This window comes from Maniola hyperantus, chromosome 7 (genome assembly GCF_902806685.2).
Source record: "Maniola hyperantus chromosome 7, iAphHyp1.2, whole genome shotgun sequence".
NCBI classification, from domain to species: Eukaryota; Metazoa; Arthropoda; class Insecta; order Lepidoptera; family Nymphalidae; genus Maniola; species Maniola hyperantus.
In genome coordinates, this window is record NC_048542.1 from 6,014,891 (window position 1) to 6,032,161 (window position 17,271).

The 17,271-nt window shown below is 38.5% G+C and overlaps 1 protein-coding gene across 1 annotated transcript in view; it reads left to right on the top strand.

Annotated features, from left to right (window-relative positions):
• Nucleotides 1-17,271, top strand: part of LOC117983598 (nucleolar protein 4) — a 153,811-nt gene that overhangs the window by 32,231 nt on the left and 104,309 nt on the right.

Sequence of the window (17,271 nt, forward strand, 5' to 3'; positions counted from 1 at the left end):
ATATATTTGTCCATAATTATTGTGATAATATTTACCTATATAAAATATTGTCTAATAATAATTATTATTATGTATATATTTTCATACAAATGTACCTATAAAGCCATCATAATATGAACATAAACATCGTGCTAAAATAGTACCTTAATTATAGTTAGGAACCAAAATTTTGTTATTTTCTTGTGCGCCCGTTCTTGTTAGAGTAAAATCTGGTGGATTAGCATATACTAGGTTCTTGCTGTGAATGCCGCGTCGTTTATTTGCATATAATGTTGGATTTTGTGCTGCTGATAACCGAATCGAGCAATCTGTGTGATAATTAATCTAACACAGTAGGTAAGTATAGTATTTCGATATAATAAAAATAAAGCCATGTTAGCTGTTTATTATACAGAAGTGGCTAATAGTGGTAGAGATGTAGCATGGCGTAGGTACGCATATATTTATTCTTCACGAAATCTCTTCGTCCCCTTCTTCACTCTACGGACTGTGTATTGTAATGACCTCGCCGCTTAGCTTCTTTTTTCTGCTCGCAACTTTTGTCTCATAAACAGCACCTTAATCCCTTCCATAGATCAAATAATATATCATTCATTCATTCAATTGATTCAAATATGACGTTAGTTCACACAGGGGACGCATTGCTGGAAGTCGGAAGAAGTTCGGAAGTCTAGGAAAAATAAAACGTGTATGTATGACTGTGTAATGATGTGTATGTTCAAACGCACACACTCTCACTCACACAGTACACACATACACAGCACACACAGTGGCTATAAACTGGACCATAAAGAAAACGAGGAGTACCTAAACAATTTCCTAATCAGGGCTTCAGGATCCACTGGCCATTGGAATTACTGAACCTTTAAAACTCGAATCACGTTTGTTCCCGGATGTAGAGGAAAACGATGCTATTGATTCTTGATCAGGCTCGTGTCGGAAACCGGGGGAGGTTGGTCAGGGGTGCAAGGTTATAGGGTCTAGGGCTGAATATAGTCGGTGACTCTTTTATAACCTATCCACTGTTAGTTCAAATAATTCTAGTACCATAGCACATCGAAATAATAAGTTTATTGTTTAGTAATACTTATTTCAATGACCAGACGGTGACAGGACAATAATTTAGTACTGGTGGTAGGTAGATATACTATTTTAATTCAGCTGCCAAGCAATGATCTCAAGCAAGACAATATGTTTCTCACTATTTTTATAACTTTCACGGAATACAGCATTTCGACTGTTTTTTCGCTTTCTAAGTCAGCTTGTCAAAATTAATGTCTCTAATTATTTTATACATTTCTTAATACATTTGGTTTTACGACCATCGATATGGCCGTACGGCCTACGACGCACGAAACTAGACTGCGTAACTTAAATAGGCTAACGTAAGTGAATTTACGCGGCAAATTTAAAAAATCAACCCCAAAATTAGTATAACAGACCTGGAATAACCTAATTTGATACGTTATAAATTATAATTAATCATTTTTATTTCTGTTCTGTTGTATAGCAGCAGGCGTTACTTTGCGGAAGTCCATGATATACAATGAACCAAAAGCTTAATTTGCTGTAATCTGCTGAAACAGGTCGAATCTGTATGGTGCAACATGCAGCATGCGAAATGCACCGCCTGCCCTCCCACTGCTAAACATGCAGGAAGAAGCAGCCCCCAGGCAAGCAATACGCACCACCACCACGCAGCACCACACAAATCCCAAACACAACCGACGCACGTTTCGCCCCGACACCGGAGCATCCTCAGGAGATGTTTGGAACCTTACAATGCACAATTCCTGTAGGCCACGCGGGCGAAGCCGCGAGCAGAAGCTAGTACACTATACACAGCCAGGCGTCCTTATTAAATTTTTATACCGCCCGTAGCTGGAATAAAATTCGTTCGCTCGAGGCTTAACTTAAGCTCTTGCATGTACGGGACGTGTCAAAGCGGGTGTTTGGAGTGAGCGAGAAAGCGTTACAGGTGCGAAAAGGATGAAGTGAATACTGCGGGACTTCGCCAACGGGCCTGCTGTGGTGGCCGACGGCTTACATAGCTTACGACCGCGTCCTGAATACAGTGATTGGACAGGTTTGATACTAGAAATTGGAAACTTTTTTAGCTTTTCAAAACTTATTTTTATAACTTAACTAGCTGATTGGCCCCGCCTTCGCCCAAGTGGAACGTTTTAAAATCTGTGAGAGGGTGAAAGGAGATGGACAAAAATTGTATGGAGGCGTGCCCCAGAATGTACAGAGATGATAACATATGTGCCATTTAATAAATGGACAGAGGTGATATACCTATCTGCCATTTAATAGTAAAAATCATGTATTTTGAGAAAAAAAAAGTCGCATGTTGTTTAGCAGTCGTGGCATTAAGTTCATGATAGGCATATTTCAGCCTGGGGCAAATTTTGACCATCTCGTTTCTAAATGTCTTGAAACACGTACGCGACCATAGAGATAGTATACAGGTTGAGATGACAATCGGAGTATGAGGCGGGGGGACGTCCCGCACACCTGCACGTCACCCACGCTATCCCGCACTGGGTCAGCGCGGGGCAGGTGTGCGGGGCGTTACCACCCCTATTGCCATCTCACCCTGTTGCGTACATTAATTTTTAACTGAAATCCCAAATACCATTTTTATCGATATAATTTGAAAAATGACGGACTTACATACAAACTTACAACCTCTCGCAGCACCGCAGTCCCGTTGTGACCACAATCTATGCAACTGGGTTGAAGTATCGATAATAATTTAAAATCATCATATTAATCGTGTTAGGTACGTAGCTCCTATTTACCTTATACCTAGATGCGACAGTTTTAAGTAGGTACTAAAAGTAGCTAAGTACTTTGTTAAAGGCTGTAGCAAGTACCTACTGCAGAGTATGTCACTGTGAGCCTAAAATACTGCAAACCTGTATGCCAAGAAGGAGAAATGCACATACAAGTAAAGATATTCATCTCCTACATGGCTACGTTTTGGCACTGCAACGCGGTAGTTCTATGTATAAAGTAGAACTGGCATATTTTTTTCTCCTTTGTCTCATTGCGCGTTTGTAAAAAGTAGCTATTTTATCTAAAACTAGCTGATGCCCGTGACTTCGTCCGCGTGGAATTAGGGTTTTAAAAATCCCGTGGGAACTCTTTGATTTTCTGGGTTAAAAAGTATCCGAAATCACTCTCCAGGTCTTTACCTATACCCATGCAAAAAATCACGTCAATTCGTTGCACCGTTGCGACGTGATTGAAGAACAAACCAACAAACAAACACACTTTCGCGCTTATAATAAGGCTACTGATGTAAGTATATATCACTATGTATGTACACTAACATACGTAGTGACATTTTTAATGTGGTATACTTAGTAATAGAGCAGGTATTTTTAAGCTCAACAAATGCAAAACAATGATAACCGAATAATAGTTCGGAATAATTTGTATGTAGAAAGTACCGAAAACCAAATTGTACCTACTTTTTATTTATGTTATCGGTATCAAGTCCTAAATTGTAGCTTACACCAATCTCAGTTTTCATTTAGAGTTTAAATCAACGCAACTACCGCTGGCCTACTAGTTTACAACGGCTCTTTATAATAATTGCCGATGCGCGGTCGTCGGCACCGATAAGGGATTACACCCCTGCACCCCATATAGGGGTGGTGTGAAGCCAGTAGCCACCCGCTTCTCGTCAGCTCCAGCTTTTTTTCGTGAACTTGCATTTTTGACAGTGTTTATTGAATTATCAACTAAGAAATACGATAGTCCACTTGGCCTATGCATTTTTAAATATTCCTTATCGTATCCTACTTTAATTATTAAAGTTCTCTTCAGACCTGATACGCTTGTATTGTAAATATACATGCGACGTATAGTTACTTATTTAATAAATAGTACATGTAGGTACTTAATAAATTGTGTATGTAGAATCTCAATGTAAATACCCATTTTATGATCTAGAGTATTGTATATTTTACTGACAATCGCTAGAACTTAGACACACCGCGAATTATGAAGCTTTATTTACAAAACTCCTCAGAATACCTACAGCACAAACAACGCCTAAACTGTTTACAAGAGTATAAAATACGATATCACAATAACCTATGATGTTACATGTATTATCTTAAATTTTTAACCATTAAAATTTAATGTATTTTTTGAATTTACTATCTATAAATTATTATCCCCTATTCTGATACAGCAGCAAAAAATTCCCTTGTTTACGTCAGGTTTGCTTAATCCGCAAAACCAAAGAGTTCGTGACGGGGATTTTATTTTCTGGCTTATGTATTTTGCGCCCTTTGAAACTTGACTTAGGTATCCGTGGAATTTTACATGAACTGATTTCTTTTGTTAACGTTCTTACTTCTTTGTCTTTACAAAAATTGTAATTCAATTCATGTAACGAAATGGAAATTACAGCGCGAGTTTAGTTTAAATTTAATATTCATGAAGCACAAGTGGCAACAAATGCAAAGTGATGGAATGTTATTTTTCCTATGGAGAAAATATTTTATACCCTTATGAGTTATAACGTATCGATCCATTCATGGCTTTAAATATTATAGAGTACTTACAAGCTTATGCTCGCGACTTCGTCCGCGTGGACTACATAAATTTTAAACCTCCATTTTACCAAGTTACTGATTGAATTTTCAAAAATCCTTTCTTAGCGGATATCTACGTCATAATAGCTATCTGCGTACCAAGTTTCAGCCCGATCCGTCGAGTAGTTTAAGCTGTGCGTTGATAGATCAGTCAGTCAGTCACCTTTTCCTTTTATATATTAAGATGTATAATTCTATATAACAATACGTTTTTTATATACTAAATTGTCTATATAGGTATGTTTCATGTTGAGTTAAAACGGTGAGTTTTAAACCTATTTCGATAACCACGTACTTAATTATTATTTATTACTTAATCTATAAACTATTACTTAGTCTCAATATGGATACCTATCCGTTAAATGACGCGATGAATTGCATCGGTTAGAAAAGTCGAGATGAGCTTCAAAGGTTTTCTATGAAATTTGCATTCAAAACACTGAGCGAGCAATAAACCAGCGATTCTTCAATCGAGCAGCCCTGTATTGGCAGGCCGATAGAGCCATAACGAAATACAAAGCGTAGCGCGGCGCCCGGACAGAAACCAGTCCGAGCAAATTAAATATGTAGGAGGCGAGCGCTCGCACCCACGCTATCAGGGATGTGAACGATCAAATGATTTAATTTATACTGAATTCACATAGCATTGGCTGGCGTAATATTATCAATCAAGATTATAGAGTATTTCTTGCACACTGTAAACGACGAAACTTGCGCAGTTTAAGACGACAAAAGTATGTAGGTAGTCAAACTGGGAGGTACCGCATAAACTTAACTTCAAGTTGGTCTACTAGAATTCAAGCTACAGCTTAACCAGCCCTATGATTGTATGAGAAAAATGTATTCATCGTTATCGTAATCGACAGTAAATTTTGCCCTTTGATTGTTTGATTCGCAGTTTATTAGCTTTTTTCACTGCCAAATGCCAATCGAGGGGCAGAATTTGCTACCGATTAAAATAACTATGTATACGTTTTTCTTACACAATTGGGGGGCAGAATTTCTTGGGAAAGTAAAATCGAGAGCAAAAGGTAAACTGAGTCAAAAATCAAAATATCAATAAATCGTAAATTACTATCGTGACATATACTCGTATTCTTATACGTTATCATGTCACTGGACAACGAAAAAGTAAATAATCAGACGTCAAAAATAAAATTTCAACAATTCCCTCTCAAGTGGCAACCCTACGCTGGAAACGAGCGCGGTGAGTGTGCCGTCATTAGAGGCGGCGTTAGCGACCCGCCCGCCAGGCCAGACATTTTTTATGCAACCCACAAGCCGGCTTTTTTCAACAGCATATTGCGGTGAACTAACGCGGAGTAGGATCGCTCTAATGATACTCACCTTATGAGGATGATGTACCATTGATTTATTTTTGATGAAAGCGACTTTTTGTTAAGATCTTACAAGTTGGTATTTACTACTCGTATATAACTTTGTAATAATACAAATAATAATTGTATTGATAAGTAATGTAAGTCCCACACTTAGCATTCTAATTCAATGAAGTCACATAATTATTTCACGAAGTAGTTGTTTGTCATTTAGGCATATACATGTTACAGCTACTATTCAGTTTACCGAGGTAGAAAATAACTCAAATTACTGTAAATACAGAAGTTAATTGTTCAGTGAACCTTACTTTTTTAAATAAAACCTAAATTGGTAATCTATATCTATACCGCTATATGTACTTCTCTACATAGTATAAAATAAAGTCGCTTTCCGCTGTCTGAATGTATGTTTGAACGCGTAGATCTTTTAAACTACGGAACGGATTTTAATGCGGTTTTCATCAATAGATAGAGTGATTCAAGAGGAAGGTTTATAGGTAGGTATAGTTTAATATGTATTGGTTTATGTTAATCTACATTGCACCCATGCGAAGCCGGGCCGGGTCGCTAGTATATTATAAATGCAAAAGTGTGTCTGTCTGCTAGCTTTTCACGGCCCATTGGGTACCGATTTTGATGAAACTTGGTACAGAGATAGGATAGCTTGCATCCCTTACATTTTGTTACGTTACAAAAAGTAGCCGAGATTATAGCACGGGATTTTCAAAAAATCTAAATCCAACCCGACAAAGCCGCGGGCATCATATAGGTATACAGAGGTACAGAGATACCTAGCTATTTTATGGAGAATACCTAGTGACGACAATGTGCCTATATCGATTGCGCTTGTTAATACAAACTTTGTATAAACAGAGTTGACCCAAGTTGTTAACTAGAATCCTTGGACAAATCGCTAGAATCTACTAATACTTAATATCTAGAATCTAGATTATTTCGCCTAGTTTTGGTGGTGTTTTCATATTATTAACTAAACCATGACGGTTATAACAATAAAATTTTATAGTAATGATCGCTAAACTAAGTATTGAATAGGTGTGGGTACAATGAATACAAAAGGGCTACAAGGGCCTCATGAGAGAAAGATATAGAAATCGGGAGTAAGAATTTCTATGTTTAGTATGAATAACAAGTATCAAGACAGCTCAAACATTGTACGCGGCAGCCTATTAAAGCGCTCGGTGACAAGGTGACGTGCTCACCGCGGGGGCGCGATAACGCGGCCCGTATCCTGTCGTGATGCTCGCCTCGCTCGATATTACGTTCAAAGGGGGTAACACACGGTTGGAAGTGGCCTGTGGGGTGACATTGGTCGGCTGAGGGTCTTTAGTGGCTTGCATGTACACGCACCTTTAGCTGGAGCTGGTGATAAAGGCAAATAAACAAAGAAGATTTTTTGACAAATAACTATACTAGCTTATGTAAAGCTTAAAATCCCACAGTAACAGTTTATCATGGCAGGGAAAAAACTCAAATTATCCTGTGCCTAAGTAGTCTTAGCTTTGTATCTAATTAATACACTTTCGGATTTCGGGTAATCATGCAAAAATTGAATAATTTAACATTTTTAATAACAAACTAGCGTTTTTCCGCGACCTTGTTCGCATTGCTTTAAATTTTTTCTCAAACCTCTTTTGTAGTGGGGGTGTAACGGGGGTTTACTTTATAAAGAGAACGTATCCGCAAAATAACAAGTTTCTAGATACAGCAGTTTAAGCTATATATTGATGTGCCAGTCAGTTTATCCTTTTATATGTGTAGATAACGGATATTTAAATACATAAGTGATTTTACTAAAACAACATCTACCTAGTAATGACTAGTAGGCCAAAGAACGCAAAAAAGCTTTGTAGTCCGGTCAATTTAGACCAAAAAATGAGAGTGAAGTTACATAATTCCGTTTCTGAGATATAACGATTCATTCGAATGTCTAAATTGACCGGACTATTGGTAAATATTAAATAACATAAAAAGACACCAGGTGCGACAGAGAGGTGGTAAAAAACTATTTTAATGATTCTTTCTATATTTGTAATACAATAATACATGATGATATAATACATACTTAACAGAAGGCCTTAACCACAAACTTAATGCAGGTAATTCAGACTATCAAAAACAAGTAATATTTACAAAAACTCGACTGTGGTTTGTATATTCATAGATGGAATTTATTATGTAATTGGAAATTATAGTCAGTGTCACTCAGGATGATGTAAGGATTTTAGCGATACCCCATTTATTCTAATCTGTGTAGGTATTTATAAATTATTGTGGAATAAAGAAACTCACAAACATACATGCATGAACCCTGAGAACATAATACTTCTTGTTCTCGGTAGTCGTGCAATAATTAATAAAGGATTTCACTTTTTAAGTCCCACAAACTTTGATAAACATTAAATTTGATAGAATCGATATAACATACAAAACGAAAAAAAAACAATTAAATTTCAACGCTCGTGATCGTTTTGGTCGCTCTATACGGCCGGTCGTTGAGCACGCGACGAAACGGGCCGACAGATCCCATGTCACGCCGCGCCCGCCACCGCGCCGCCCGACCCGACTACGGCCCGAGGGCGATAGGGCTGCGCATGATGGACTTAATTATTTATTGATGTAATTTTTAAATTTCTTTTCTTATTCTCCTAAAACGTTTATATTATGCTTGTGCAATGTGCACTCATTTAATTCGTATTTTGACAGAGCCGTATAAAATACGAACCAAATTAGTGCATAAGCGTTTTTGAATGACCTTACATTTTGTATGACGGCCATTACGAATCGTATTTTTAGTGAGTGCACAAATGCCATTAGGGTAAGACGCCGCTCGTCTTAATTATGTCTGCAAGGCCGTTGGTTATCTGTATTTTATATAATATGACGATATTTAACGACGTGCCTGGCGCAGTGCTAAGCGCTGTGGTCTTGTTAGTGGGAGGTCCCGGGTACGATTCCCGGCAGGGGTTTAATTTTATAATTTGTAAATTTCTGGTCTGGTCTGGTGGGAGGCTTCAGGCGTGGCTAGTTACCACCCTACCGGTAAAGCCGTGCCACCAAGCGATTGAGCGTTCCGGTACGACGCCGTGTAGAAACCAAAGGGGTATGGGATTAATAAAAACTGCCATACCCAGGTTAGCCCGCTTCCATCTTAAATTGCATCATCACTTACCACAAGGTGAGATTGCAGTCAAGGGCTAACTTGTATCTGAATTTAAAAAAAATTATATATCAGTATCGGAAGCAAACTGCAAAATAATTATAAAGTTGAGTTCACTTTGGATAAGGGAAAATTCTCTATTATTTATTCATCATATTCAAATTAGAGATGCGTGCCCGAGATCGGACCGCTGTCCTCCCGAATAGGCTGTGGAAGTCTTAACTACTAGACTATCACGGCTCTCAGTATTTATTATTTAACAAAATATTTAATCAGGGAAAAAAATGGTTAAAGATGTTGTCAACCCTGGGCGGAATGCACGTTTTTTTTAATGTCTGTAGAGACCGGCTCACACACGCGGGACGGGTCGCTTCTGGACGGTTGAGATTTTATATCATTTATTATTTATTTGACAACTGACAGACTGCGGCGTGCCCTTCGGCGTTATAGGCTAGCTCCGAGGAAAACCGTACCTAATATGGGCGAGATACGAGATATTTCATAATTTTGCCAATTGCCTCACTTGACTTTGCAGAACGAAATAAGGAATACTTTACTTGGATAACATTCGTCGATGTCAAGCGATTGACGTCCTCTGATAGACATTGTTGTAAGACTTGGAGCCTGTGAGGGCCAGACTTTCGTTATTTTATAAAAGCTGAAACTTTCTCTGCGCATTGTTTCCAACACAGGGAGGAACGATCAGCGTCTATGAAGCTTAGATCATGGTGGCGTTGGCAGAAAATCTTTCGTCAAAGTAGGTATAAAATAAAGTCACTTTAATATTTTCTTCGAAAATCGAACATCACATCATTCATCAACATTATCATGACCAACCCATAGCCGGCTCACTACAGAGCACGGGTTTCCTCTCAGTATGAGTAGGGTTTTGGCCATAGTTCACCACGCTGGCCAAGTGTCTGGCACTTAGTATCGTGACACTTAGTATCGTGGCAAGAACCTGCCAGACGCCTAAGACATTAAAGTTTGGCAGGGATTTGCCACGATACCAAGTGAAATAAATGCATGGACGTGATTTGCCCCATCGTCAACCACAACAGTACAGTTCAATTCTACTACCAGGAGAACATGGATTACTAAGTGTACAATCTTGTGGTGAATCAAGTACGTGAAGATTTGGTTCCGTCCACGTTGGTAACCAATGTTTCGTAACCAGCTACGAAAAACACAGACAGAGACAGACGGACACACAGACATATGGCCAGATGAGACGGACGGACTGGATGAAATTATAAGGGTTCCTTTGTTTTACTACAGACTACAAAACCTTAAAAATAGATTGTACCTACTTACTTACTTGGATATATTTTATCGTATCTTCTTCCCCAACAAACGTAACAATAATATTACGTGCCTGCCCTGCCTGCCTGCCTGCTCGTTAGCTCACAATCTCTATTTTAAAAAAAGACATGCTTTTCGATACACTCAATTAGGCTTAACTTTAAAAATATTACCTTAGTAGGTAAGTACCTATTTTTTTGAAAAAGAGCGTTCCCCGGATGCGAAAAACATTTGCCTAAAAAGTTGTAAAGCTTCAAAGAAAACAAGAAAGAATTCTCGAGGGCCTTGGGCGATTAAGCGAGTTCGCGACACTTGCTTGTTCTAAACTTAATATTATAGAGTACATAGGCACAACTTTTAAGGGCTGAAAGATACTGTACTTAGGTACTCACAGCCTTGTGCTAAGAAGACTGACTCTGATCTATCAACTCACAGCTCAAAACTACTGGACAGATCGGGCTGAAATGAGAATGCCAGATCCTGACCCACCAATTTACACACAATATAAATTAATGATAATTATCCTAGTATGTAATAACCACTTAAAAATTAAAAATTATGATTTTCAACTTGCGGATAAAAAATATATGAAAAAAGCAATTCTATCCATTTATCAGTTTCCTGTATTTCTAGAGACCGTTTGAATTACTTTTTACAACTAAAAAGCGGATTGTTCGTAAAAATAGAACAAAAGCTGATGTTACATAAAACTTAGTATGGATAAGTACTTCTTCCAATACACATAAGTAGTCGATTATGAATCATATTTTATTTTATGTAAGTAAATAATTATAAAATATAACATGGCGGTATCGTGCGTTTTGGATATTTGTAGAACAGATAAAGTAAAATCTTTCAAATTAATTAAAACTCATTGCTTATAATTTTATAAACTGAATTTAACATTTTTCGATTGCTTATTGCTAATACTATCTTGATTATACATTTTTAGATTTCACACTTGTGTAAAATAGTGTTTAGTGTAAAATAGTGTAAAATAGTAATTACATGTTCTTCGCATATAATCTGAGTTTAAAAGGGGATGAAAACAAGGGGACCAATGTCGACGCCTTGCTCATTAAACGGCGGCGGCGCGGTAGTCCAATCAGTGATGTTCAAATTAATGAGTAATTTTAATTATTAAAATATCTCGAACTACTCGCAGCGCTTAAGTTTTAATTTAAATACTTACATAATTATACTTACCTATAATACCAACAACCACCCACTCAATTATAATACGACCTGAATTTTTTATCACTAGCGACCCGCTCCGGCTTCGCACGGGTAGTTTGAGAAGGAACCATTCCACTATACATTGTTTTATGTAACTATTTATGTAACACACGCCTCGGAAGCTCTCAGATGGGACGATTTTTCCGACTTAATTCTTATTATTACAGTTTTCGTAGGGATCTCCAATTTTTTTGAAAATAAAATATGGCCTTAGTCACTGAGGAATAATGTAATTCTAGATATAACTTCCTTCAAACAAACTTACAAACTTTACCTCTTTATAATATTAGTATAGATTTTGGGATGGGTAAAAACTTCAAAGTCGCGTCAACGACATGCTAAGGTTACCTAATAGTGCTCGAAGTGCCGATATTATATTATGTAAAAATTAATAAAGTAATGTTTATGGTTTTAATGATTGAATGTGAATATAAGTAACTAGGTACCTACCTACTCTTAAGGTGAAAAGGAAGATCCATAAGACATAAGAGCAAAATCTACCAGCGACCGTAAAAAGACAAGTTTAAGCCCCTCAAGCTCCGATCCCAGAGCAAATCACCCCCCTGTTAGCACCCCCTCCCCGCTCATTACCGTCACCCCCCTTGATTGATTGATTCATTCCGGGCCGCTACGATAAGTGCTCATACCGTGTTATCAAGTTAGGCTGTAATTTTGCGTTGCCTTGGTGTGCCGTGTGGATAATAGGTATTATCATCTGCAGTCCCTAACCCAATACAATAGCTCTAGCCTCTATGTATAGACATTTACATGAAGTAGAAAACTTATTATAATTTATTTACTAAATAAACGTCAAACCGCACTGGTAGAAAGGAATGATGTTCTTGTAGGAAAGAAGGAGTAAAGTCAAACAATGACAGCGATCACGCACAAATCCGATCCGAATCCGTGAAAATACGGATATAAAAAATATCTACGACATAATAATAAGCTACCATAGGTACAAATAGTTCGTGAAACAAAGAGGAACGTATTTTCACGGACTCGGATCGGATGAGTGCGTGATCGCTCTAAAGAGGAAAAACGGGTTTTCACTTCGAGGATGATCAGTATCAAACTTAGGAATCAAAGAATTAACTTTAGGAAGAGTTTCAAGCAGGAAATACTTTTCCGGGATTTCTTTTACGGGCCAGGACTTTTCATAAAGGTCTACATGTTCTTCATAAATACTTTCGTTAAATTTTCATATTATTTTCATTTAATTTTATTATATATATACATAAACCCCTAGATACACCTACTGTTTAGTTTATAGAAGACATGAACAATACTTAAATTTCAAGGAGAAATAGATTTACAACCGCGAAACCTTTTATGGAGAACTACGATAAAGAATGTTATTCTGTTGGAGAATAATATCTTTATTCGCTATGTTTACGGTGTCATTCCGTCGCGGGCGCGCTTTACGGCCTCGAGTTGTGGGGCCGTTTTATGGGTAGTACTTCCAGGCGTCTGCAAACGTATTTTTCTAAACTTTCCATAATAACCGGTTCACATTTATTCCAATCCACTAATAATCCCTGCGCTCATTGAGCCGGTTAGGGATTAGTCGGGATGATGGCAAGAGACCTGATGGATTGACGCTGGTTCCCTGGGAACGGGGAGGGCCCTAATGTGGGACGCAACGTGCTTTGACACATTGACCCCGTGTTATAATATCAAGGAGACAGCATCAAGACCGGGAGTAGCAGCTGATAATGGCTGAAACCGGTAAGCGGTCCAAGTATGCCTCTCTTATCAAGAGTTAACTACAAATTTGTCCCGTTTGCGGTGGAGAGTTGGAGACCCTGGGGACATGGAATTTTAGTGCTAAAAAAAGTTACGAGACATTTTGCCGTGGTTAGTAGCGAAGGATCAGCCTGCCTGTTCAGTGCTGAAATGCAGCCAGCCAGTATTTTTGGCACCATTCCACGCAGGCATGATTTGTACAATATAGTTAGAGAAGGCCTAGCTTTTAGGTTAAAATAAAATCCAGTAATCCGATTTGTTTATTACCGGAGCTACCAGTGTTGGTCCTAATATTTTTAAAGTGAAAACGTATTTAGCCATCTTGGGTGATTTTCGGATGGGTGAAAAATTCATATGCTAATTTTTGCCTACGAAAAATTTATCTTAACTACATAGGTATAGGTACTGAGAAGGACTTTTTGTCTGATTTTGATTGTGTCTTTACTGTATTCTACGAATAACATTGCTTGGGGACAAATGTCTTCATACACAGCCTCGTTGTTAGCATTGACTCTATGTTCAATTTCCCACTTATTTATAAACATCTACTGACAAAAATCTGTCGTAACATTGCATGGCAGTGAATTTAACTTACAAATGAATGGTTTCATTTATAGGTATTGAATGATACAACTTCATAGTTATTTTTAGGAATAAGAACAATATTATAACAATCGCGTGCGCTAACGCGTAATCAGTAGTCTCCGTTCGGCGGCGGCGCCATTTTGCGCTTCCGTGCAATTACTGCTCGACCGCTACCCTCTAATTTATGATGTCCTGCCACCACGCCCTGGTATACGTCGTGGAGTAAATCCGTATTTTTTTCTTGTTTTTCTTCTTTTTTCTTTATCTCAAAATGCGAAGAAACCAATTTTCCAGTTGGGGATTTTTGATTTTTTTTCTAATGCATCTTGGAACTTTCAACTTATACACGCTGTTTCCAAATTACGCCAAGCTTCTTGACGATCGTAGGAAAACCGACAATCCGCCCAGCGCTGACCACCGACGGCCAAATGTTAGATAAGTACGCCAAGTGAAGGTACCCGTGTGTATAAGTTCGCCAAATACTCCAAACAGCATTGGCAGATTGCGCTGTGCCAAATGCTTGCCAAAATACCTAATGACAACATGAACAAACTGAATACCTTAAAGACCTTAACACTGAAGTAGTACAGCACGTAGCAGTTAGCACCTACCTACTTGTGCTAAGTGTCTGTTTTGGACAACAGACCGCTCCTCTAATCTGACCCCCATATTATATCTACTCATGTGCGGTGCCCCATGGGCCTGTTGTGCTATCTTGACACAGCTAGCTACAAAATAAATACAAACCCACAATATTACTATAATTTTACTTGGTTTTGATCACAACGCGGTCCAAAACATCTCCACCACACACCATGTGATTCGTAACCAAGTAATAATAGCAATATTACAAACATCGCGTGCCCCTAACACGTAATAAGCACGCCCTCGGCGCCAATCCGCGACAACGTGCAATTACTGTCGGCCACTACCTTGTAATTTATGATGTCCTGGTACCGCGCTTGAGAATATGATTCTTCAACTTTGCCCAGCCCACAAAACCAACAAACAACCTTCATTCCAAATACAAATCTTGGATTTCTTTGTGTGGTCGAACTTTTAAGCTATAGTTTAAGCTCTATTTAAGCTAGTTCACCTTCCACCACCTCCGGGTGTCAGATTACGTCAACTTAGGTAGGTACTGTATGTGTATCACTTTGATCATAAATTGTTAATGATCTTATGTAGAAAAATGTGCCACTCGTTTAGTTAAATTTTAATTAGGTAGAGATAATATCGGAGGTCACTACATATAAAAACAGTTTAGAATAAAGTAAAAGCAGGGTAAGGTAGGTACATGCTAGGACAAAAGAAAATAATATCGTTCATAAAAAGAGTAACAAAATAATAATATTTTCAAGCTCCCGCTGTTCTTGCTGCGCGCAGTGAAGTCGCAGCGGACTTGCTTCTACACAAGTTGTATTTTTACTGGAACTGACTTTAACTGAAAGAGAATTCCGCCTTATTAAGGAGAGTCACCGAGGCTAAGCGGAAAAAACTGGTTTGCTAGATCAAATGTTTTAGGTATTTACTATTAAATAATGGCCTTGCTAAAAATATACAATATACCTAAAGACATTGTCTAAAGAATTTGCTACTTTGATACACAATAGGAAGTACTTCACTCGATCAAATAAAATCTTGAAATAAGCCGAAATAAAAGTCTAAAACTAATTATTTAATACTAAAATTTCTGACTTGGCAAATAATTTTTATATGGAAATATTTGTCTTCAAGTACTACAGAGAACCTGCTAAATTTTGATTTTCAACAGGACTTCTATAATTTATTAAATTCAAATTTAACGTTTGAAACACAGAATTTGAACGTTGCCAAGCGGTTTACTTCAAAGCCGTGCTGCCCGCCTCGGTGACTCGCCTTAAGTTCGCTTATACATTAAATTTCGATTTTTCATGCAATGAAGACTTTAAAACAAACAAACTTTTTAAAAACTGGAATCGATGGGTGGAACCCCAGGCCTCCCGAATAGTTTTTTTAGTTTCTATACCCACCATATACATCTGGGGGCACGGTAGTGCCCCCGCCAAGTCGAGCTAACATTATTTACAGGAGGAAAATGATGTTACGTCTGTCGTCTGAACTTGGAAGTCGGAACTCATAGAAAGCGACTCTCGAGGTCTTTAGTTCGGGACGAATCATTAGCCTATTTTTGGCATTATTATCTCTCATTTACAATTATTTTAAAAAACGTACGTACAACAAAGTGGCCGGGGTTCGCAAACCCGTCTCCCCCGGCAAATCAGTTGCATCACTTAAACAGATGATATAAACTGCCTCGGGCCGCGGCGGACGACCAGTAAAGACTTGGGCAAACAAAAAGTGCGACGACAGTGACGTCTAACGGAAAATTCTAAAGGCGGAAACAAATTATAGGACCTATAGGTGTCTTGTTAATACATACACATACCTAGTGCAGTGGGCTGTGCAAACTGTAGGACGTAAGTCGCAGACGTAACCTTCGACGTCCGAGAGATATGCTGCTGCTGCGTTCCAAATACTGTGCACACTTATTAATCGCAGCTGTCAACCGCGGTTTACGGACGCGTCCCATAGTTTGCTTCACGCTTTACGCGTCTTTTTTACAGGCACTTGCTTGATCACCGTTACACATGAAGTGATGATGGAACAAGTTTGCTTAGAATATACATTTTTGAAAATACTTATTTAACGTCGCGCATCCCAAACGCGGGCAATTATTAATTAATTATTTAACGTTGCGCATGGTCGACATCACTCGAGAGGTAAACCTAATTTTTTCACTTTTCATGTTCAGGAGGTACCCTGATTATTAGTATGAAGGAAAACGTGAGGACACCTGCATGCCTATAAGTTCTCCATGTTCTCAAAGGTTTGTGAAGTCTGCCAATCCGCATTGGGCCAGGCAGCGTGGCAGACTATGGCCCACTCTGAGAGGAGACCCGGGTCAGTATTGTGGACCGGAAATGGGTTGATCATGATGAACTGTTTCAAAGCATTCACATACCTAGCTGAGCGCACTATTATGAAAGCCTTCTGTGAAACGTCTAGCGACGTTCCGTCGTGCTGCTGTCGTCGCGCTTCGTATCTAGCCAGGCCTTTATAAGTTGATGTAAACAGCCCGGGGCCGGGCGACAAGGGCTGACCGCAGGGGGAAAAGGTCCTTCCCAAGCGGGTCGGGTTCACACTTCACGGGTTCCTATTAATTTATATTTCGTTCAATTCTGTTCGTTTTGTATCTCTACTTTTTAAACTGTAAAAAAGGTTGCGAATTTAT